The sequence below is a fragment of the Achroia grisella genome, unplaced genomic scaffold (genome assembly GCF_030625045.1).
Source record: "Achroia grisella isolate CSIRO2021 unplaced genomic scaffold, CSIRO_AGI_Agris_v1 utg780, whole genome shotgun sequence".
In the NCBI taxonomy this organism is placed as follows: Eukaryota; Metazoa; Arthropoda; class Insecta; order Lepidoptera; family Pyralidae; genus Achroia; species Achroia grisella.
Genome location: NW_026713020.1, coordinates 1,473,719 through 1,496,777, shown reverse-complemented (window position 1 = coordinate 1,496,777; position 23,059 = coordinate 1,473,719).

The window sequence follows — 23,059 nt, the reverse complement described above, 5'->3', positions numbered from 1 at the left end:
CTCCTTAAGAGAAAAATTTAGCCTACAATAAATACTATAGCTGACTAGACAATTGAATGGTTCAAAATTGAATTTCTAAATTATTATTTCTAAATTACCCCTTCTTGAATTCTTACTGCGTCGTCACTCGGAGACCCATGTTAATGTGTTCTGAATTCCAACAAACAGAGTCAGATGTAAATGAAGGTAGACGAAGGTATGTCTGCCCATAAATGATTTTATTTTTATCTACCTGCTACTCTTCAGTTTATCCATGATTAAGGCCGTTGAAACACTACCGAAAGATCGGAAACTCATTAAAAATAAATAAAACGTGGTAAGATTCCGTGATTTTTACTAATTATACGTATAAATAATAACCGCTTCAAATTTAAAACAGTATATTGCTAATTATTATGATTTTTTTGTCACTTTACGCAAATTATAATTACCGATAAACTACAATATATAAGTTACTTATATATATATAAGTAAGCAGTATAGTAAATGAGTAAAGCATAATAAGTACTGTAACTATAGAAAACTAAAGGCGAGTGAAAAGCACCGTATTCACTTATGCTGTCTACAGCGAATACATTTCAGTACTGTGACAGTGCGACTACAAAAAGTTGTTTAATTTTACAGCCGAGATTACAATCGTATATCAAGGAAGTTTATTAAAACAGGGACAATAACCCTGCTAAGTTTATTGTCACTGTTTTGATAAAATTGATATTTATGTATAATAAATATTTTTTATTGTTTTACTTATCATTATATAATAAAGAAAATCTGAAACGGTATAAAATGTCTTTAATATAATTTAAGTAACAAGAAATTCGATACAAAAATCAATAACAGGTACAAAAAGAGTGTGCGTGAGGTGATAAAAATTATTTACCAACGATATTTTAGATTATACTGTTAATAAAGCAGTTATGGATAGGGAATTGAAATGTAACAGAAAAATATATCGACTTTTTGAAGTATTCTCCTAAATCGAATTTGAAAATATGAAATTAGAACTACTAGGGTTTTGTAACGGGATCCTTAATTGCTTAATGAAATATACAAATAATTTTTATGTGGAGTTACAAATGAAAGGAGTTTATTTGTATAGGTCAAAACATATTTGTTTTCTGTGCCGTGTAGTTTTTGATTGTTACTTTCAAATTCTTTGAAGTGAATAAAGTGAAATAATTTCAACTGTTAAAAATATAAATACTGCACGAAAAATTGGATTCATATCTAACTTTCATATATTACTATGTACTTCATCGTAATCTTACTTGTAGGTATATAATTGATACATAGAACCGTATGTTCCATTACATTATATGATAGTAACGAAATTAATGATTATATTGTCTGTTCAGTTTATTTAGAACGAAGGTTGAGCTGCGAAGAATAAGAAAAAATTCGGATATTGTACATACTATAAAAACAAATGTGTAATTTTAAGACATTAATATTTTCTACGCAAACATACTACGGAATCCAAATATCAGGATATTAAATATACAGTTAAATAATAATGAGCAGCAATCAGTTAATTAGTTTCCAATACAGTTTAAACAACCATCTAGATTGTTGTGTGTACTTGTGTAATTTGTAATTGTAAACTACTTTTTAGGTAAACAATGAGATAATCCGAGATCATAGGGCGGAAACAACAGGCAATAAAAGAAGCTAGCCTCCATACGAGTCCTTTCAGGCAACCATCGTAGTTACGTGCTGGTGAATTCCCATTTGAATATTTTTTTCCCAATTAAATGGTGTGATGATGGTACTGCGCCATGGTATATAGTTAACTAAGGCGGGTATCCCATACCATCATCTACAAAAAATCCTTCACCATAGTAGTGCCCCTTTATAAGAACAATATATGTACGTATTATTTCTTTCAAATTGGTGTATATTTGAGCTCTGTACTCCTATGCGAAGTATTCGATGTATCCACTAACTGCATTAATTACGAGTTTCGCCATGTTACAGTTCATCATGTAGCATCAATGTTTCTAAATATAAAGCCAGTTCATATTACGAACTATCGATGACCACAGAATGCAATTCTTGGAACGATTTTGTTGGAATATATAGTGCTAGCACATTCCTTGTTTTACTACCTTCGATAGTACAGGAGTATATAGTACCTAGTAGGTATAGTAATTTAATATGCTTATATAACTATAAAGGATAACCATATATAGGGTGAGATGTAAAAAACTTCTTATATGGAATAATGATAATTAAAACAGTAGGTACAATTACAACATTATATTATTCAATACATTTATTAAAATAATAATGTGACAAAGTTTTTATCACTTTACTGCCTTTAGTTCCTAACCTGGTTGTACACTTCATGTGCAGTGCCCGCTACACCGACAATGCCTAGGCCCTTTTTCTGAAATAAAAAAATAAGTGAATCAATCTTTAATGCATAATCATTAATTACAGTAACTGAAATAGCAGCTATAAAAAAATATTGTCCATATATCGTTTATATAAAATCAATTAGGTACTTACAATAATGTTGGCACCCTTCTTGATTGCCCCAATGGGTACTTTAGGGTCAGCTTGTCCGCCACCGACGAACAGCGCGAACACTGCCATGATCATGAGGAACAGACCGGTCAGCTTCATGTTTGGTAGTGAAGATATGATCACAGACAATGAGAACTACTGCGACTGTACACAGAGGTGCTGACACAAGAAATGTGGTGCACATATGAAAACAGCCGTTTAAATAGATCTTAACTTTCCTGTTAAGTTAAGTGGTCTCGGACAATGCGGTTTCAGAGGAGCTTCCTCTCGCGTACTCTTAGATTGTGGAATGAACTGCCTGCCGATGTTTTCTCATGAGACTACAGCATGGGGTTTTTCAAGAATAATATGAAGTATATTAAGGTTTCTTAAGGATTAGCAACGCGCACATAAGACCCCTGGTATTTCAGGCGTCCATAGGCTACGGTACCCATTTACCATCAGATGGGCCGCATGCTTGTTTGTAGTATAAAGTAATTATCAAAATGCTCAACTGTAAAGTATCGATGTGTTATAATAGGTAAAAAACAACTATTTTTATTTTATTGTTTTATTTCTTATACTCTACTCGTAATATCTGAATTGAAAAATGAATCTGTATTATTGTAAACATGTACAAAATTTATTTGCTGCGTTTCTTGTCAGTTCTTCTCGTCTCCAAATCATTCCGAACTGTGATATATTTGATATATAATAAGTGTCTGTAATAGAACTACATGAATAAAGATTATAATTTTTCGTAATAATTTACGACTTGCGTTACATTACTGTATCTTTCAGTTGAGTTCATTTGTATTTCATTTATTACCCATTCATTATTTACTAATTAACTTTGTCTTTTGTAGTACGTTTATTAATATTATTTTTATAAGTAAATAATTATTTTACTCAGGTTAATTCCCAAACCGTCATGAGGTCCTAAGCTAAGCACTTACTCTACTTTACAAGTACTAGATAACCGACACAAATAATTAAATACGTTTTTTTTGTAAATATATACAAAATATATATAGGAAATACCTATATCAATATAACTAGCACGGTTCAAACACAAATGTTAGAACCGTGCGAGAAATCAAACCCGCGACTATCAGAAGTAAGGCGCTGTGCTACACCGCTAGACCACCTAGATCGTGAACAGGTACATCAGATAAAATATAAAAATACCTTGTTAGATTTGTATATGATGATTATGATAATGTTGTTGCAGATTGTCAATAAATTAATAAACTAGTCTAGAGAAATAGTTAATTATGAGTAATTAGGAATAAAATATTTTCATTGTTTGTCTCTTGCATGTTTGTCATTTTTCAAATAATAATGAAAAGTTTTGTAATTGTTTTACTACTTACTATTGTTAAAGTTACAAGTCAATACCACAAACTTGGGATAACCACATAGAAAGTCATGGTATTATTTTATGAATCACTACAAAATAATATATTTAAACAGTCACCGCCACAGAAGCAGCACATTTCTTGCGATAACACCTTTGTGTACAGTCGCAGTAGTTCTCATTGTCTGTGATCATATCGTAGTCTCTCCTCACTACAACCATGAAGCTGACCGGTCTGTTCCTCATGATCATGGCAGTGTTCGCACTGTTCGTCGGTGGCGGTCAAGCTGACCCCAAAGTACCCATTGGCGCCATCAAGAAGGGTGCCAAAATTATTGTAAGTATCTAATTATTTTCTATAAACGAATCTATGGACAATTATTTTGTATAGCTGCATTTCAGTTTATGATTGCAATTAATGATTATGCATTTAAAATTGATTTCTTTTTTATTACAGAAAAAGGGCCTAGGGGTTGTCGGTATAGCGGGCACTGCACACGAAGTATACAACCACGCTAGGAACTGAAGGCAGTAAATTGATAAAAATAACGGGACCGTGATATTATTAGTTAATAAATATATTACATTACTTTCATCTATATCTTGTTTTAATTATCATTAACATAAGAGACCTTTGACATCTCAACCTGAGCGTGGTTATCTCTTTAAGAGAAGAACTTTAGCCTACAGCAAATACTAAGCTCACCAGACAAGTGGATGGTTTAAAATTTAGTTTCCAAATTATTTTTTATGCTCTGTTTCTTAATTCTCGTTGCGTATAGTTCTTTCATTCTCTAAATCACCTCTCCTTGTACTCTTACTTACTTCAGACGGAGATCCATATGAATGGGTTAAAACTCCAAAGGTAAAAGGAATCCGTATGGTGCAACTTAATTCATCGATTAGTATATAGCCATATTTCTGAACATACTAGTACTACGGATTTAAAATTGTAATTTAAAAGCTATTGTCTAGTACCATGTTCTCAGTTAGTTTTAATGACAAAGTTTAAATAAAATTGTCAAATCTAAATTATTTATTCAACATACATATAACATAAACATTACCATTATTAATTAAACATAAAGACATTTCTAACGACTCAGCGCAATTATTGAGAATAAGATTTTCTGACAAGATAGAATTAATCATGAAAAAAATAAAATTCTCAATAATATTATCATTATCTAGATGTCCATTTTTTATAGCTGTCCAAATAAAAAGAAAAAGAAGCTAGTGGCATAATTGCTACCAATATACCCTGACCTGTTAGAGTACATTGCTAGCAATATTCCCTAGTCCTTCTACTAGTCCTTCAAGGCAACTATTGTGGTTATGTGCTGGTGAATTCTCATTTGAAGATTTTTTTCCCATTAAAAGTTAAATGATGGTACTGCGCCATGGTATATAGTTAACTAAGGTGGGTATCCCATACCATCATCTACAAAAAATCCTTCACCATAGTAGTGCCCCTTTATAAGAACAATATATGTACGTATTATTTATTTCAAATTGGTGTATATTTGAGCTCTGTACTTCTATGCGAAGTACACGATGTATTCACTAACTGCATTAATTACGAGTTTCACCAACTTACAGTTCATACAGCATGTAACTTCAAAGTTTCTACATATAAAGCCAGTTCAAATTAGGAACTATCCATGGCCACAGAATGCAAATCTTGGAACGTTTTTGTTGGAATGTAATTAATAAAATAAAGATATAGTAGTTTAATAAATATATCTGTATTGCAGCAATCGCACCAAACTGAAATAGGAGTAAATTTCTACTACATAGGGACGACTATGGTTACGAATAAAAACGATGTTTACAATCCCGACCAACCAATAGCAAGTACGAGTATAATACAAGCCAAAATAATACCTTGTTTTACTATCTTCGATAGTTCAGGAATCAAAGCAAAAAAAAAATGGAGATGACATGGCAATAGAGTCCAAAGGACCAAGAAAGAAGTGCACAGGCCGATGTTACAGAGTATAACTAGGCGTGGAACATAATTATAATAATAATAGTAATATTCTCAGGACAATTCACACAGCGCCATCTAGACCCAAGTTAGCTAGCTAAAGCTTATGTTATGGGTACTAGATAACTGATACGAATACATAGATTTTTTTTCGTAAATATATACATATTATACAAAGAAAACACCCAGACCGATAGAAACAGTCATACTCATGAATACAAATTGTTGTAACTGGCTAATCAGATATGTATTTTATATTCTAAATTTGTATTTGAATTTATAGTTCTTTTATATTACATTCTTGTTTTTGATAATTCAATTCATTCTTTCTGTTCCTAATTGTCAGTTCTCTATTATTAATATATTTTCTCCGTTTACCTAGTCTTCTTTCTTATTACTACAACACGTTATCAGCACGATTTCAACAAGCTCAATACATTATATGAAATCCGAATAAGAAAAAGATTTTAATTTGTGATTTTTTTGTGCTAATAAGGAAAAATAGTATTTCTGTCAAAAATGTCACACGAAGAAAACGGAGAAAAATTTACATAGTAAGTCGAATTCCTCATCAATTCCGTCGTTGTCTTTTACTAGTAAATAAGGGTATCCTTCGTGGATATTTAAAATGCCCAATTCTAGGATCTGTGGTCACGAATATGCGCTTACGGCGCGGATCAGAAGGCAAGGAATAACAGAAAGGCACTCGTGAAGATATGCCTCACGGTAGTCGGTGAAGCAGTAGTCCACGTAAAATGGACATCGTTGATGATTACATGATGCCTTTTGAAGATGGATGAAGAGGAATAGGACATATTAACATTGGCATTAGAGCGAAGACAACACAAATGTTTGTGCCGTACGAGGAATCGAACCCGCGACCGTCGGACGTAAAGCGGTGCAAGACCGCTAGACCACTGAGATTGTCAAACATGACAGCCAAAGTAATTACTACGACTTTTGTTATGTGTTGAATATCGATATTGTTTGGTGTATAAAACATAAATATTAAAAATGTGAATTCAGAAAATGCGATTACGAAACAAATATATATATTTTATAATTTCACAGAATAAATAAGTTATTTAATATAACGACAACCAAGACAGCATTTTGTAACTTTCATCTTTAGTTTCTGACTTGGTTGTACACTTCGTCCGTTGTGCCTGCGGCACCTAACACGCCCAAACCTGTTTTATGGGAAAAAAAATATTTTGATTATAAATTATATATTATTTACATAACATATGCTTCCTTATAAAAACACTTCAATAGAGACTTTTTGACGAGTTTGATATGACAAACTAGGTTAAATTTTAAACAATTTAAATTTTGAGTATTTATAAGTTTAAGTTCACCACGGGTATCAAAATCTAATTTAAGTCGTTCGTGGTTCTGTACATATTTATAAGCAACAATTATTATTTTACATTTATTCGTATACTACCTCTTTCTAAAAAATAACAGCGACAGAAGGACTAATATGGGGTCTCAAAATTACCAATACTTTGGATGTGTTTAAGCGACATCTGTGAACTAATCAGGGCTGTTCACAAAGGCGTGTTATTAAAATTTCCTCGTTTTGAATCTATGTGGCTAAAAATTCTATAAGATTGTTCATCAAAGGATTCTTATATTATAATTTTCTTTAATTCTCTTTGCAATTATATTTAATTGTCTTATTTTTTCGCTCCATAAGAACCAAGTCTTCAAATCAAAATAAAAAAATATTAATGTTAATAATATAAAAAATGTAAAAAAATATACACATATTTTTTTTCTGGTACCATTTTTTAACAATTACTCCTACCGTACAATTCGGCCAGCTACTCCAGTTGAGAAAAACCGCCAAGAAATTATCCACTGGTACTTTTTTTATTGTTTATTTAATTTAATTACTTCAATTATCAGAAAAGAATAAAAAGATGAATAAATGAAGTTAGTCATAATCATGTCATCGTCATGGAATAATGGCGTGACCAAGGGAATCAAAAACAAGAAGAACAACAAGAAACAAAACTTCAAACCAAGTCGCTTGGTAATATAGTAAGTTAATATCCTTCTATAAGGAAAACAATAGAGGATAACCATACATACGGTGAGATATGAAAGAGTTCTTATGTTGGAATAATGAGAATTGAAACAGAACGTACAGATTGCAATTATTTAATACATTTGTTAAAATTATAATGTCACAATATTTTTATCAATTTACTGCCTTCAGTTCCTAGCGTGGTTGTAGACTTCGTGTGCAGTACCCGCTATACCGACAACGCCTAAGCCCTTTTTCTGTAATGAAAAAAATAAATTAATAAATTTTTAATGCATAATCATTAATTGCAATCATAAACTGAAATGCAACTATACAAAACAATTGTCCATATATCCGTTTATAGAAAACAACTACTTACAATAAATTTGGCACCCTTCTTGATGGCACCAATGGGTACTTTGGGGTCAGCTTCACCACTACCTATGAACAGCGCGAACACTGCCATAATCATGAGGAACAGACCGGTCAGCTTCATGGTTGTAGTGAGGAGAGACTACGATATGATCACAGACAATGAGAACTACTGCGACTGTACACAGAGGTGTTGTCGCAAGAAATGTGCTGCTTCTGTGGCGGTGACTGTTTAAATATATTATTTTGTAGTGATTCATAAAATAATACCATGACTTTCTATGTGGTTATCCCAAGTTTGTGGTATTGACGGGTAACTTTAACAATAGTAAGTAGTAAAAACGATTACAGAACTTTTTAATATAATTGGAAACATGACATACATGCAAAAAACAAGTAATGAAAAATATTTTATTCCCAATTTGTTTATTACAACAATTAACAATCTGCAACAACATTATCATAATCATTATATACAAATCTAACAAGGTATTTTTATATTTTATCTGATGTACCTGTTCACGATTTAGTTGGTCTAGCGGTGTAGCACCGTTACTTCTGATAGTCGGGGGTTCGATTTCTCGCACGAATTGTATTGATCTGGGTATTTCCTATATAAGTATATTTTGTATATATTTACAAAAAAACCTATTTAATTATTTATGTCGGTTATCTAGTACTTGTAAAGTAAGTTCTTAGCGTAGGACTATTAAGTCCTACGCTAAGAACTTACTTTAATGATGAACTGGTTCATTGGGAGCTAAAATTTGATCTTTTAGCCACTGTTTGCGCCAAGCTCTCTCAGCGTCCGTCATACCCAAACATCTTTCTCTCTCGGAGGCCACTCGGCCAGCAACAGCCATAGGCTTGACACCCGCCGTTTGTGCCATTTTTCTATTTGTTGTCGATACTAATTATTAATTAAGGTAATTTAAAAGATCATAGAAAAAAGTAACATGGAAAGAGCAAGAGGAGTTAATAATAATATTCACAGAGTACCGAGAAGATAACAAACATAGATAATCTGTGTAATTACCTGGCACTGACAACTGTTGTCAGACTTATTTATGTAATTATCTTTGACTTTTACATTGCTAATAACAAGTTTATATAATATTGGTACATATATTCGGCCTTACAGATCTCACATAATGTAATAACATATTTTCATTTCATTTCATGGTGGTATGGGAATTAACATGAATAAAATAATTATTTACTTATAAAAATAACATTAGTGACGGAATAAAACATGGTACAAAAGTCTAAGTTAATTACAGAAGCATTCTCTAATAGTCAAGCTTTGGGATAATTAGTAAATAATGAATGAGTAATTAAAGGGGGAGATCAGTTTAGCAGGCCGAGATTTTGTTGCTTTTCGTGAATTGGGAGTATTTTATTCGTATATTGAAGGAGACTTCAGAATTTTTTCAAGTTATTTCCGCTGTAAATAAAACAAATTTTTAATAATCATATAATCCCAGAATTTAGTTCATCTAGATTCGAATTCAATAAAGAATGTTGACACCAAATTACATAACGATTGGTCAATAACTTTTCAAGCTACGAGTAGAAATCCCGCATGTTGAAAAAATATCGTTTCGAGAAAAATGCGTTTAAAATAAAATAAAACGAAAACGAGATCGAGGCAGTAATCTTTATACTTATATAAAATTCTTATATTACGATGTTAGTTACCATACTCCTCCGAAACGGCTTGACCTATTTTTATGACATTTTACATGCATATTCAGTATGGCTGAGAATCGGCTACTATTATTTCAATACCCATAAATGAAAAGGGTTATCCACCCCTAACATTTTATTTTTAGGACAATTTTTATTTATAATTTGGCATTAAAAAATACTTACAACCCTACATTTTCACTCTTATATCACCAACCCCTATTTTAATTTATATGTCAAAACAACGTTTGCTGGGTAGCTAGTTAATTACACAAAATGCTCACCGGTTAATCAGCTATTCCAGCACTATATACTAATCCCTCTTATAGTTCATACGCGTCATTTCGGGCTTGCATCTCCTCTTGACGAGCTAGACGAACTTCCTTCGTTTCCAATGAGCTGCGCCTATTCTGTCTCGTCACGCGCTGTATATCCATTTAAGTCCTCATAGCATTTGGAATAATGCGAATTTTGCTTTCAAATTTGACCACATATTCTTGACTAGTTATGCTAACAATTTATCCTATAAAAAAATCGATTTTTTGATCAGTGTAAACCTAGATATATATCATTTAGCTAGGACTTTAGTAAGACTTTCGATATATATTATTACTGTCAAAGTTCTTTTAGAGCCGTATCATAGTTCTGTATCAATATACACCTGGAAGAATCCCACTGATGTGTATGTCATAAAAACAGGAAAGTTAAGTTATACTTAAACGGCCGTTTTCACTTGTGCACCACATTTCTTGTATCAGCACCTCTTTGTACAGTCGCAGTAGTTCAGTATCATTATTGGCGAACACCTCACTCCTCACTACCAACCATGAAGCTGACCGGTCTGTTCCTCATGATCATGGCAGTGTTCGCGCTGTTTGTCGGTGGCGGTCAAGCTGACCCCAAAGTACCCATTGGCGCCATCAAGAAGGGTGCTAAAATTATTGTAAGTAATTGTTTTCTATTAACGGATATATGGACAATAATTTTGTATAGCTGCATTTTAGTTTATGATTGTAATTAATGATTATGCATGAATAATTGATTCACTTATTTTTTTATTTCAGAAAAAGGGCCTAGGCATTGTCGGTGTAGCGGGCACTGCACATGAAGTGTACAGCCACGTTAGGAACTAAAGGCAGTAAATTGATCAAAACTTTGTTACATTCTTATTTTAACAAATGTATTAAATAATATAATGCAATCTATACCTACTGTTTTAATTCTTATTATTCCAACATAAGAACTCCTTCACATCTCACCCTATGTACGAGTATACGGTTACCCTTTATAGTTTTCCCCATAGAAGGATAATTAACCTACTATATACTATGCTTTTACCAAGCGACTTGGTTTGAAGTTTTGTGTCTAACTATTCTATTCTTCTTGTTACGAGTATTGTGTTTTGAGTCTGACATTTTAGGGGTTGTAAGGGTGGTGATAAATTATGTTTTAGTTATTATGTTTAGATCATCATATCCATATACAAAAACTAATTTTTAATTCCCTTTGTCACGCTATGACTCGATGGCAATGATATGATGACGATTTAATCTTTTTTATTATATTGTAATCATTAAACTGTTTAAAAAAATAGTAACAAAAAAGTATCAGTGGATGAGATTCTTGTCGGTTCTTCTCAACTGATGTAGCTAGCCAAACTGGACGTTAGGTGTAATTGATAAAAAATAATACTACAAAAAAATATGTATAAAAGTAAATATGCATGAATGCTGGAAAATTTATGCTTATATATTTTCTTCTTGATAAATCTTCTAATTCATGCATTTAACTTACTTTTGTATTACATTTTATATACCTATTTAAAGTTAAAATTATCTTTAATAAATAATTTTAACCTTAAATTTTTACTTTTTTTTCAACTTTGGTCAACACTTTTCTATACTTAACACATACAAAGATAACCATTTCTATAATTGGAATTTTAGTATATCTTACCTTTAACACGTTGAAGACCGCATTGAAATCTTATTTCTCACATAGGGACTGGAATTTTGTTTATCATTAATTACGTATGTATATTATTTTTTAAATATGTTTTAGTGTACAATAATTTGCGATAGATATTTAACCCTTAGATTTATTTTAATTAAAGTGCCCACGGGTCATTACCTGGTCCCAACGTGCAAATTACTTTCGCTGCGGAGTGACCCACCAGTGGGCATGCAGTCTTTAACACGTTAAACATACAAATAAGTAAAAATTATTAAAACATTTTTTTTATTTTAATAACATAACACGTTCTAGTAACAGAATTGGTCAATGAACTTATTACTTGCAATAAAACCCATAAAATGAATTTAATGGGATAGAAACAAATAAAACTAACTGATATCCACCATGCTTCGTAAAAGTTAAAAGTAAACAATCCTAAACATACAGTAGGTCAGACGTGACACGGGAGTGGAAACCGTACCTATTCGAATAAACAATATCACCACTAAATAGGGATATAGTACGATATCTACGTTTTATATACGTAAAGTAACTCTATCTAATCAGTATATGGTACAACAGCTTATCGACTAAGGGTTATAATTTCTACATAAGGATTTTTCAATAATTATGTTAGCTCTGGTATATGAATAAAGTTCTATAAAATACCTCACCAGCTTGTAAATAAATAAAACGTACAATACCGACTGCTATCCCAGAAGGGTTATTCAGAGGCATTGTCAACTGTAGATGTTTTTATTTAATTATTTTAAAACATACAAATACTATAAAGTTGATTGTACATTAGACCACTAGGCGTATCGTGGGAGTTCACAAAAGGGTTTTGATGAACACAATAGTGGTCATGCCCACATTTTGCCAAGTATATTTTAAATCCAACAATACTCTCGTATATTTTTTTTGTTTAATATCAGTGTTTCCTTCAGTGATTAGTCAGATACCTACATTATAACATAGGTAGATAGATGATCTTGATATTTGCACGGCTAAATTTGATCCCACAATCTCTTATGCGAAAATTAAGGTAGTAAACTACTAAGCAACGACGCTCTCAAAATAATATATATATACATATATCCTCTTGACTGAAAGATGTAATTAGATACAGTTTTGAACTCTCAAGCAAAAGCACTCAAGGTTCTGATTCATTAGGGATAATAACTTATAACAATAGGTATATCTGAGATTATTAAATTAAAAATCATAAAAATATGTATATTCAAAGACAGTTTAATACTTTAAAAAAATATTGTTTTCAAGGAGCGATATAAATAGTTAACTAAAATTATGTCACATCCAGGAAATCAAGACGGTGCGTAGTTATTTATAGTCCTCCATATTGTTTATAAATGCGGTCCATATTTTCAGGGGTAATGGCCGGTCTTGGTGTAAGTTTATTCCTATACTGAAAAATAAGAAAAAAGACAATTTAATATTATTGAGAATAACAATTTGTTAAACAAAAATATATTCATTATCATTTTTTTATTTAACATCAATATATACCTACATATTGATGTTAAATAAAAAACATGATCATCATTAAATAATTTTGTCAATATTAAATAAATATTACAATAATAATTAACTTACAATTCTTGCACGATTTCTAATGAGATCTGGTAAGTCAGCCTGACCAAAACCAACAAACAGCGCGAGCACTGTCATGATCATGAGGAACAGGCCGCTTAGCTTCATGGTTAGTAGGGATAAACGCATTCACCGAAAATGAGAACACTGTGATGTTGTCACAACGAATGCATCAATTTAAATAAAACTTCTCTTTTTATATGTTAATAGCTGACCCGCGTAATCTTTTGCGTCACTACGTTTTCCCCGTTTTGTTTTACGTGATGTTAGAATGCCCGTAACTTTCCACGATAAATTGGCCACCAAACACAACAAATTAATTTTCAAAATCGCATAAGTAATACTGGAGATAGACCCTGAGCATCTAACCTCAGAATATGTATATCTTTATAATATTAGTATACGAGTGTATATACTAATATTATAAACAGGAAGGATTGGATTCTTTGTTTGTTTACTTTTTTCATTATCATCCCACATTATACTTAATGAACACAGACGATAGAATATTTTTAAAATGTCAGGGATAGTTATGAAAACTTCGATAATATATGTATATAATAATAAAAAAAACCAACCAAACCCAATGTCTCAAAAAAATACCGGCTGCGGATTACCAGTTTTATAGAGGACAGCAAAAACGAAGGTTGTACTACGTAATTGCTCTAAAAATGTGAACTTGGTTAAATGTATTAAAGCACCTCTGTTGCGAACGTAGATTGATATTAATTATAGAAATTAATTATGTATATACATAACGGCGAAATTATACAAATACACACGATATAAGTATATAGTGAGTAAAATTATAAATAAAGGTAAAATTAATACATTACGGAAAACCGTATTCAAATCAGTTATCTATTCTAAGATTAGGATGCGGATACTCATTATTTTGGGTTCTGTTCCTTTTTTTCCTATTAGATATCTTGCAATCAATCACGTGGACTATAAGCAGATGTGGTGTTCCATATATAACAGGTAGAATGCCACTCTCAGTGGAGCAGCTCCTCGTTCTTAAAAAGTCAGTCCTGTCTGACTATCTTGGTCATATATATCATTTCCTTTAATCAACGCAAGTTTTCAGGTATTGTAAGTTGCTCAGCGCATTTATTTGGGTGCCTGTGTAGTCGTAATTTGTATTTGTTGCAGTAGTCATTGATTACATCCTTAACCATGGGAATATCAAGTATTTTGTGGATCTCAGTTGTTTTTATTAACCATGGTACATCCGAAAGTTGTTTTAATATATAGTTTTGAACCCGCTGTATTGTCATTATGTTGGAGTCATTGGCAGAGCCCCATAGAGGTATCCCATATGTCCAGATTGGCTTAAACATTGCCTTATAAATGAGAAGTTTGCTATCGATAGCTAATTTTGAATTTCTACCAAGCATCCAGTAGAGACTTCTATATTTATTATTGATTTTTTCCCTTTTCACCTGGACGTGCTTTTCCAAGTAAGTCTGCGATCTAAATGCATTCCTAGATACTTAACTGTATCTTGATGTGGAAGTTGAGTACCATTTAGGGTAATTGATCTTCTATCTATCATTCTATATATATATTCTTCATCTATCCTTTACCAAATCTCTAATTGTTTTGTTCCTTGTACGTAATTTATTACATTAAAAACCGTCTGAGGAATACAAGTTGGTCATTAATTTCCCAGTATTTTGTTTACAGATTCCATTGCCCAAACCCAGAACTGAATGGTATTGGATTTGTTGTTTGTTTTGCAATAGGTATTTAAGAATGTTGTTTATTAAAGGTACGCACATGATTAAGCTGAAGGGTATTTCAACCAGGAATGAGGATGTTAGGTATTTAAGAAAATGAATTACTTTTTTAAACATATGTAGCTTAGTCGAAATAATAAATAAATTTCTAAATAACAGACAATAAGAAGAGAAAAGTATACATTTTTCTTAAATACTTGTTTTTAGTTTCCTATACACTTCCCTTGTTTTCGGCTTAGACTTTCCGATTAATCATCAAAATACACGTAATTGTTTATAAACTAGGTACAATACAATGTAGTATCACATTGAAATTTTTTTAACACGTTCAGGTTGAAAACTTCAATTCTATAAAGGTGTATTTATTGTCATTCAATAATGAAAATAATCTTACTTCTAATTATAACTCTGAAAGTTGTTCTAATATTTCCATAGTTATTAGATATTTTACTACTTAATATAAATGCCATGTCTTAAATTAATAATAATTCTAATATAGTTCTTTTTTATAATTAATTTAGTAAATAATAGATAACGTTTTTTAAATGATTTATTTATTTTTGTCGTTTGAGTGTTGTCGATAGATGACATCTATATTCACGTGGACGATGTCGCGGAGACAACTATTATATTATTATAATAAATATCCAAAAGGCAGTGTGTATTTTTATAATTTTATTATTTGCACAAATACACATTTTAAGAATTTGTATATGTGTATCTGTTTATTAAATAATATTATAAATTAACTTGAACTCATAGAAATGTCAATCGATGAAGGATATCTTAAGACACTGTTTAATCTTGCATTATATTAGGGTAAATAATTGAATGCTAAACTTATTCAACATATAAAAAAGATTTTTAAATAGATAGATACAGTAGATCTAGAAATTTCTATGTCTAATCTATAATAATGTAACTGCATGACTACAAAATTCAATTTCTCGCCCAATCATCTATCAACATGTTTCCAGTGCGCCCTTTTCCAATATTTTCACTCACAACATTCAATACTGACAAAAACATAAACTTTTAAAATGGTTCCATTTGATCCCGCAACTGTATAGAAGTTGGTGATTACTTTCTGTTTTTACAAAAATTATTCGAACAGCCACGAGTTGAAGAGAAAACAACAATTAGGCAATTCGGCACATGTCAGCAGTGACCTTTGCCATTGACACTTTGACGGGAGTCAAAGGATCCAACAGCGTTAACGCGTCAAAGGCCTCGCTAATGGTGAAACGGATCCTCGTCGGCAAACTATTGGATTCAATAAAATGATGCTCCCTTTCGACGCCTTAAGGGTAGCAACACATGGCACCTATGTAGTTAGATTTTTTATTTGATTTTTTCTGAACTAAATAACTTAGCAGATTTTAAAAATTCTTTTACTTGTAGTATGCTATATTATCAGCTTGCAAGAATCATATAAAATGCATTCATTATTTACATAAAGCGTATGTAAGTATGATTTGCTTTCCTCTCATGTAATACTTACAAAAAGTATATGCAATAAATAGGTACTTACAGAGATAAGCTTATGGTACAAGCAAATATTACGCTCATTTTCCTAAACGAGGATAATATATTGTGAGTTGAGAATGGAAGTCATGTTTCTTAGATTAAATTTAAAACTAATGACTATAAATAAGACTTTTTTAAATATCCAAAAAATATTATACTTTATTTTAAAAAATACTGTTTTACAAAACGCACATAATTTTAACATGTTTTTGCACTAAATAAAAAGGTATTAAAAGTAAACTAACGACTTACAACCATCTATTGTTTTTTCTTGTTCTCAATTGAGAAGGACATAATGTCAAGACTAAAAATTATGCTTAGTTGAGCATAATTGCTAGATATTCATTACAATACAATACAATACGGGTACAATTACTAAATTAAATAGAAAATTTGGAAAATAATAAACGGTGTAGGGATTTAATAATATTTATAAATTTTGAATAACAATCAAAATGTACAAAACATCTTGCAAAAAAGAGTTGTAAGGAGTTGAAAGGAGAGATGAAAGGTTGTATGGATGTATCGTCATTTTTAAAGGTAGAAGCGTGAAACTTATCTTTTTGGATGTTGATTAAAAATATCTAAATGAAAAAAATATTGTAAACGGTTCAAAGGGAGATAAAAGAATATATGGAAGTATCGTCATTTTCAATGCCAGAAACATGAAACTTGTTTTTAGGCTGTTGATTGAGTTGTATGCAATTCTGTACGTATTCGTCATTTTTGTAGGTAGAACAATGACATTTTTATATTTGGCTTTTATTTTGGGTCAGATTTTTAAATATTATTTCTCAAAAACCCTCGATACCTCTAATTCGTCAGGTACATCAGATACCTACTGAAGGTAATCGGTATCCACAGTTCTGGGTATTCATTCCAAGGGCTGACTTTAAAGATTTTTCTCTTCTGCGATTGAGAATGATATTAAATAGGAACACAGTAAGCATACTCAACAATGTTCCTTATAAAATTCACGGGGTCATGATGAATTCAAATAATCTCGGAAAAAGTAGTTTACAAACCTACCATTCCTGAAATTATAGTAGACATTATACAATTTTTATTACTTTAAAATATTGAAAAATTAATTCATATGTGATGTACTAAAATAATTTGCATTCACTAATACATATGAAGATTTTACATGGTAATTAATCACATTTATTCAAACGTATAACTGTACAATATTTTTTATAGGCGTAATGTGTTCCTGTGGAGTACCTACTTTACTACCAACAATTTTGTTTAATTTCAGTCAATCTATGTTAAACGATATTGAAGAGGAAAATATGTTTATGCCTAAGTAATATCTAAGGATGTAATAAAATCATTGAGCTTGCGGATAATAAATAATGGCAATATGCCGGGAATATAAAGTAGCAGAAGGCTGGAACGCGAAAACAAAATATACGAGTAATATATGTAATATTACAATATGCGTTATTTTATCATGGATGATATGTTATTCATATTTTACTAGTTAATGTGGTATTAATTTTATCTGAATATGAAGTTGGGAAACTATAAAGTTTGCAAAGATGTATAATCGTCATCGGTGAAGGAATTTCGGTTTATTATTAGGTCGACAATTATATCTAAACAATTGTGCCACTTATGATGTCAAGTAATTTTTGTGTTGGAAAGTCTGTTTCCTTATCTATTAGGAATAATAAGTACAAAATTAGGAAATTAGTTCCATTTCCGTTCTCTCATTCTCTTAAATATCCTCCTTCAGAAGGATCTAATAATACAGATATTGTGAATGATATAATGAGATATCTTATCTTCATGAATATACTTGGCCACAAAAATATAATTTTAAAACTTTTCTTCGTAAAATTACGGAATTCCGTTGCGGGCAAACAATAGCAGTTGAAAACGTTGTTAGAAATAAAATAGACTTCAGCAGTGAATTTGACAACTCGACAGTATAAAAGAAAGAAACTTTGTGCTTTTTTCACGATTCATGCAACTGAAAGTCGGATAAAATTAATAAAAAGATTTGTATTTATTCAATGTTATATTTAATTATTTAAACCTTTAAAAATAGTATACGCTGTAAGTATTTGTAACAATTGCTGTAGTCAATATTTAAAGTAATTCAATCTGCTTCTGAATAGATAGATATTTATTTTATAGTGTTCAGTGTTCTCTAATCATTTACATATATACTGGCGACCGGTCCCGGCTTCGCACTGGTGCAACTCACAAAAACATGTTTGTTACGCACTACGCAGTCACATTACAAATACTTGAATATCTCGATCGATCGATACTTCTGTACAGTGCGTCTATTGTACACCATCATACACATAATATACTCCTTTTTAATAACTCTATTTATTGTTGCATTAAACCCATAGCGCAGTTTAAAAGATTTAAGCGTAAAGATAACGGAGGGAACTTTGTTTTATACATTGTAAAGATATTGAAGTGACACTACACCTATTTTTTTTCGTACTACTCTAATCAGACTCGGATAATCATAACTCAGATCAGAGGAATGGCATAATTCTTTATAGAGACGAAAATAAATGAATATTAATATCGTTTCATCCTACTATTTAACATAATGATATTAAGCTAGATACCAAATTAGGTTAATATTAATATCAACCTGCCTAGATGACAGAGCTTCTCTCGCAAATTATATTTTTCCTGTCTCGTTAAATCAAATTTCCTCTGAGATACTTGTAGCTGTCATCTCAAGGAAATTTCAACACAAAGATTGTTCATTTGATTTTATATTTTTCAACCGAGTTCAGTAAAAGTTCTAAAATATCACTTACATACGTATACTTGATTTCACCGAATATATAAAAAAAGGGACAGGCAATAAATAGTACACATGATCCGATTTCAACACATCAATCAAAATTACACTTTGCATGAAATACCTACAGGTATTTCATAAAGGTTAATGAGTTACTGAACTACACACAAAAATAAATTCAAAGCAAATCTCATATCTACGTACTATAGATTCCACCTATTACCCAATTTTTCATTTAAAGACTTCGTTTGCGTGGAATTTAACTTGATTTTCATAAAATAAAAAAATATATATTTCTAAGATAAATATAACTTGAGTGACCTACTCCTTATAACATTAGCTATATGCGAGTGAAAGTCCCTACAAAATCGGTCCTATCGTTTACAAAGATATAGCAAGCATAAACATACAGTCAAAAAATTAAAAAAAAAATGTACGCGTATAGGTACTTTTATTTGCATTTATGAAAAGCTATTATTATATTTATTTTACAGTTTATTAAAATCATGAAATACTTTAAAGTAATTCAGACATTTGTAAATGTTTAAAATTAGGTATACACTAAATTTGGACATTCTAAATTATTCGACCCGAATAACTAAGCGATTTGGATCCCGTCTATACATTGTCCTACATTATTACGTATCATTTTACTAACATTAATTAATATACCTACACTCCTACATATTTTACCTAAAGAATACTTATCATAATGAAACTAATAACTAATTGAAATAGACGTATCTACTTTCATTAGTAATATAGGCATTGATGGCGTCGGTCTTCTAGCAATTTAGCATACCGCTTTACTTCCTTTGGTGCAAGTTCGATTCCTCGCAGGGTACAACAATTTGTATTCATGAGTATGATGTTTATATCTCTCTGGATGTTATCTATGTATGTTAATATATATTTCAAAAAATAAATATCTATGTATTTAGAATAAGTACCCGTAAAACTTACTCTCCTTAATTTGGGACTAGATGGCACAATGTGGATTGTCTCTAGATTATTGTTATGTATACAATAAAAAAAACCTCGCATTTTACAAAAACAACTCGAAATCAGTTACGCTAGTGCATAAATTTTGCTAAATACAATATTTAAATTGCTTACAATACAAATATCAATACTTAACTATAACTTTCTCGCTGATGTTATTAAATACACAACACAAATTAGAAGCAAAATATTCTGCCTCAAATATTTGTATTAAATAAATAAAGCTTGCGAATTTGCAATTATTATTTGAAATTTAATATTGATAGAAAATCGTTTATAAGGTAGTAGGTAATTTACAAAATCATGGTACATACACCTTACAAATTATTCATAATTGAAATTAGCTACTTATTACGCATCTAATATGAGGAAGTTTGTATACACGATGAATTTCCTATATGGATGAATAGACAGAAAAAAATCCAGACGTACGCGTACTTTACATTAGTCATCAATTAAACCCCATCACTGATATTAGGATTCACGCACATTGAAGTTAAATTTTAGGTAGGCAATTTTATTTAACACTAGCGCCCGTCACAGCTTTGCACGAGTACATTACAAATCTTTGAATTTCACGGTTAGTTCTATACTATAACACACATATATTACCTATACATATACACCTTCCGCCTGAATCATTCTATCTATTGCTGAAAACTTCTTTAAATTCGTTGCGGGTGTAAAAAGATTGGTATAGACAAACGGACAAAGGCGGTGACTTTTATACTACGTAAAGATTAAAATTGTGTCATAAAAAATCATAAACCGTCATGATATCTGGGTGAAAAACAACTAATATTGCTCCCTGAAGAATTTACAGAATTTAAAAATAGTTCAATTTGTGCTATAACTTTTAGTCTATCAAAAATCAAACCTTTCTATTTATATGAGTTTATTCAACACGCAATAAATTCTAGATATTCTATATTTACTTATATATATATTATATAAGTAAGATAGATATATTATATTTACTTATTTTGTTGGAACAGTAATTCTTTCTGCGCCATTCTGCTGCTACTGGTCAAATTATATTATCGACGTGATATAGAAACCAATCCTCCATTCACTCTAAAATGGCAATTTTAACTTTCCCGAGAGCGCAAGAACTCAAAGTTTTATAAATATACATAAAAATATGTTCAACTTTAATTATTTTCAATATACATTTTTTTTGCTAATAATTTCTATCAAATGTAAGTACATACTTACCTCATAATTATTCATAAGCAGTATGTATCTAACCTTCATTAAAACTCCTAAATCTGATCAGCATTTCAAGTTTTAAATATTTGTAAACGAACATAAATTAATAGTTGAAGCTGAAATTAATCAAACATTTAAATTTACCTTTAACTCTAAAGCCCCTGTTCGTAAGTTTCAGTATAATGAGATTAATATTTATTATTCCACATTTTGTGTAAGTAATTATATTGCTAATTTATTCAGACCGTCTTTCTATTATTCTGCCATCCTGCATTTCCTTTATCATAATAAATTTCCCATTATTTTAAAATATACATTGGATTATGTTATACAAAAAGCGGACTTCAATATTAACGAAATTAATCTAAAATACCTCAGGAATAAAGGGTTTAACCTGAGTACGGTATCGGTATCTTACTAATTTCGTTTTAAAATTTACTGTAGAGAGAATTGGGTAAAGCGATGTAAAATTAACAAAGTATTGCTATTTGTTTCAAATTATGAACATACAGTCCATTTGAGATAAACCTTATTTTTGAAATTTCCAGTGTGAATTCAAGATCTTATCCAACGAATAGTCGCTCCTCAACGATATGATGCACAATCGCTTCAAACACGCTTTGAACCAAAACATTCAGAGCCATCTAGAAACTACACAGTAAATCAACAAATATGAAATGCCTGCTGAAAAGCATATACAAAACTGCTGTAGGTATCCTACATTCAAACTGGAGAAAGCAAGTCACTGCTTTGAGACTTCGGTAGGGCAGTAGACTAGTTAGTTGGATTCTAGTATAGGGGCATAAACACATTATACAAATCACTTCATAAATTAAAACAATTTAGGAGTGGAAAATTTATGAAGTGATTTGTATAATGTGAAATAATAAAAATATTGGCAAATACGTAGACAATATGAGTAGAATGGGAACAAAATGGTTATTATAGGCATAAGTTACGTACATAATATAAGTAAGGACGGAATATATAAAAATTGAATTAATGTAACCTGTAATGCTTAGAATAAATATTAGTTTGAATAGTTTCGCGTAAAAAACAATTTGTTTTAACTAAGATGGTTCTGCATATGCAACAAAATCTTTTATATACATATATGCATTCTACTGCTTGTAAATATTCCGAGTTGAAAAGGAGATGGGTATAATCTCATACAAAAATAATTTTGTTACTATGATACCAACGAGCGATTAACATCTGCGTCAATTTTGACATTGACAATTTCACATCATGCGTGTGTGTCCTATATTCGTTTACACTGACAGCTTGCAATTGACAACACAAT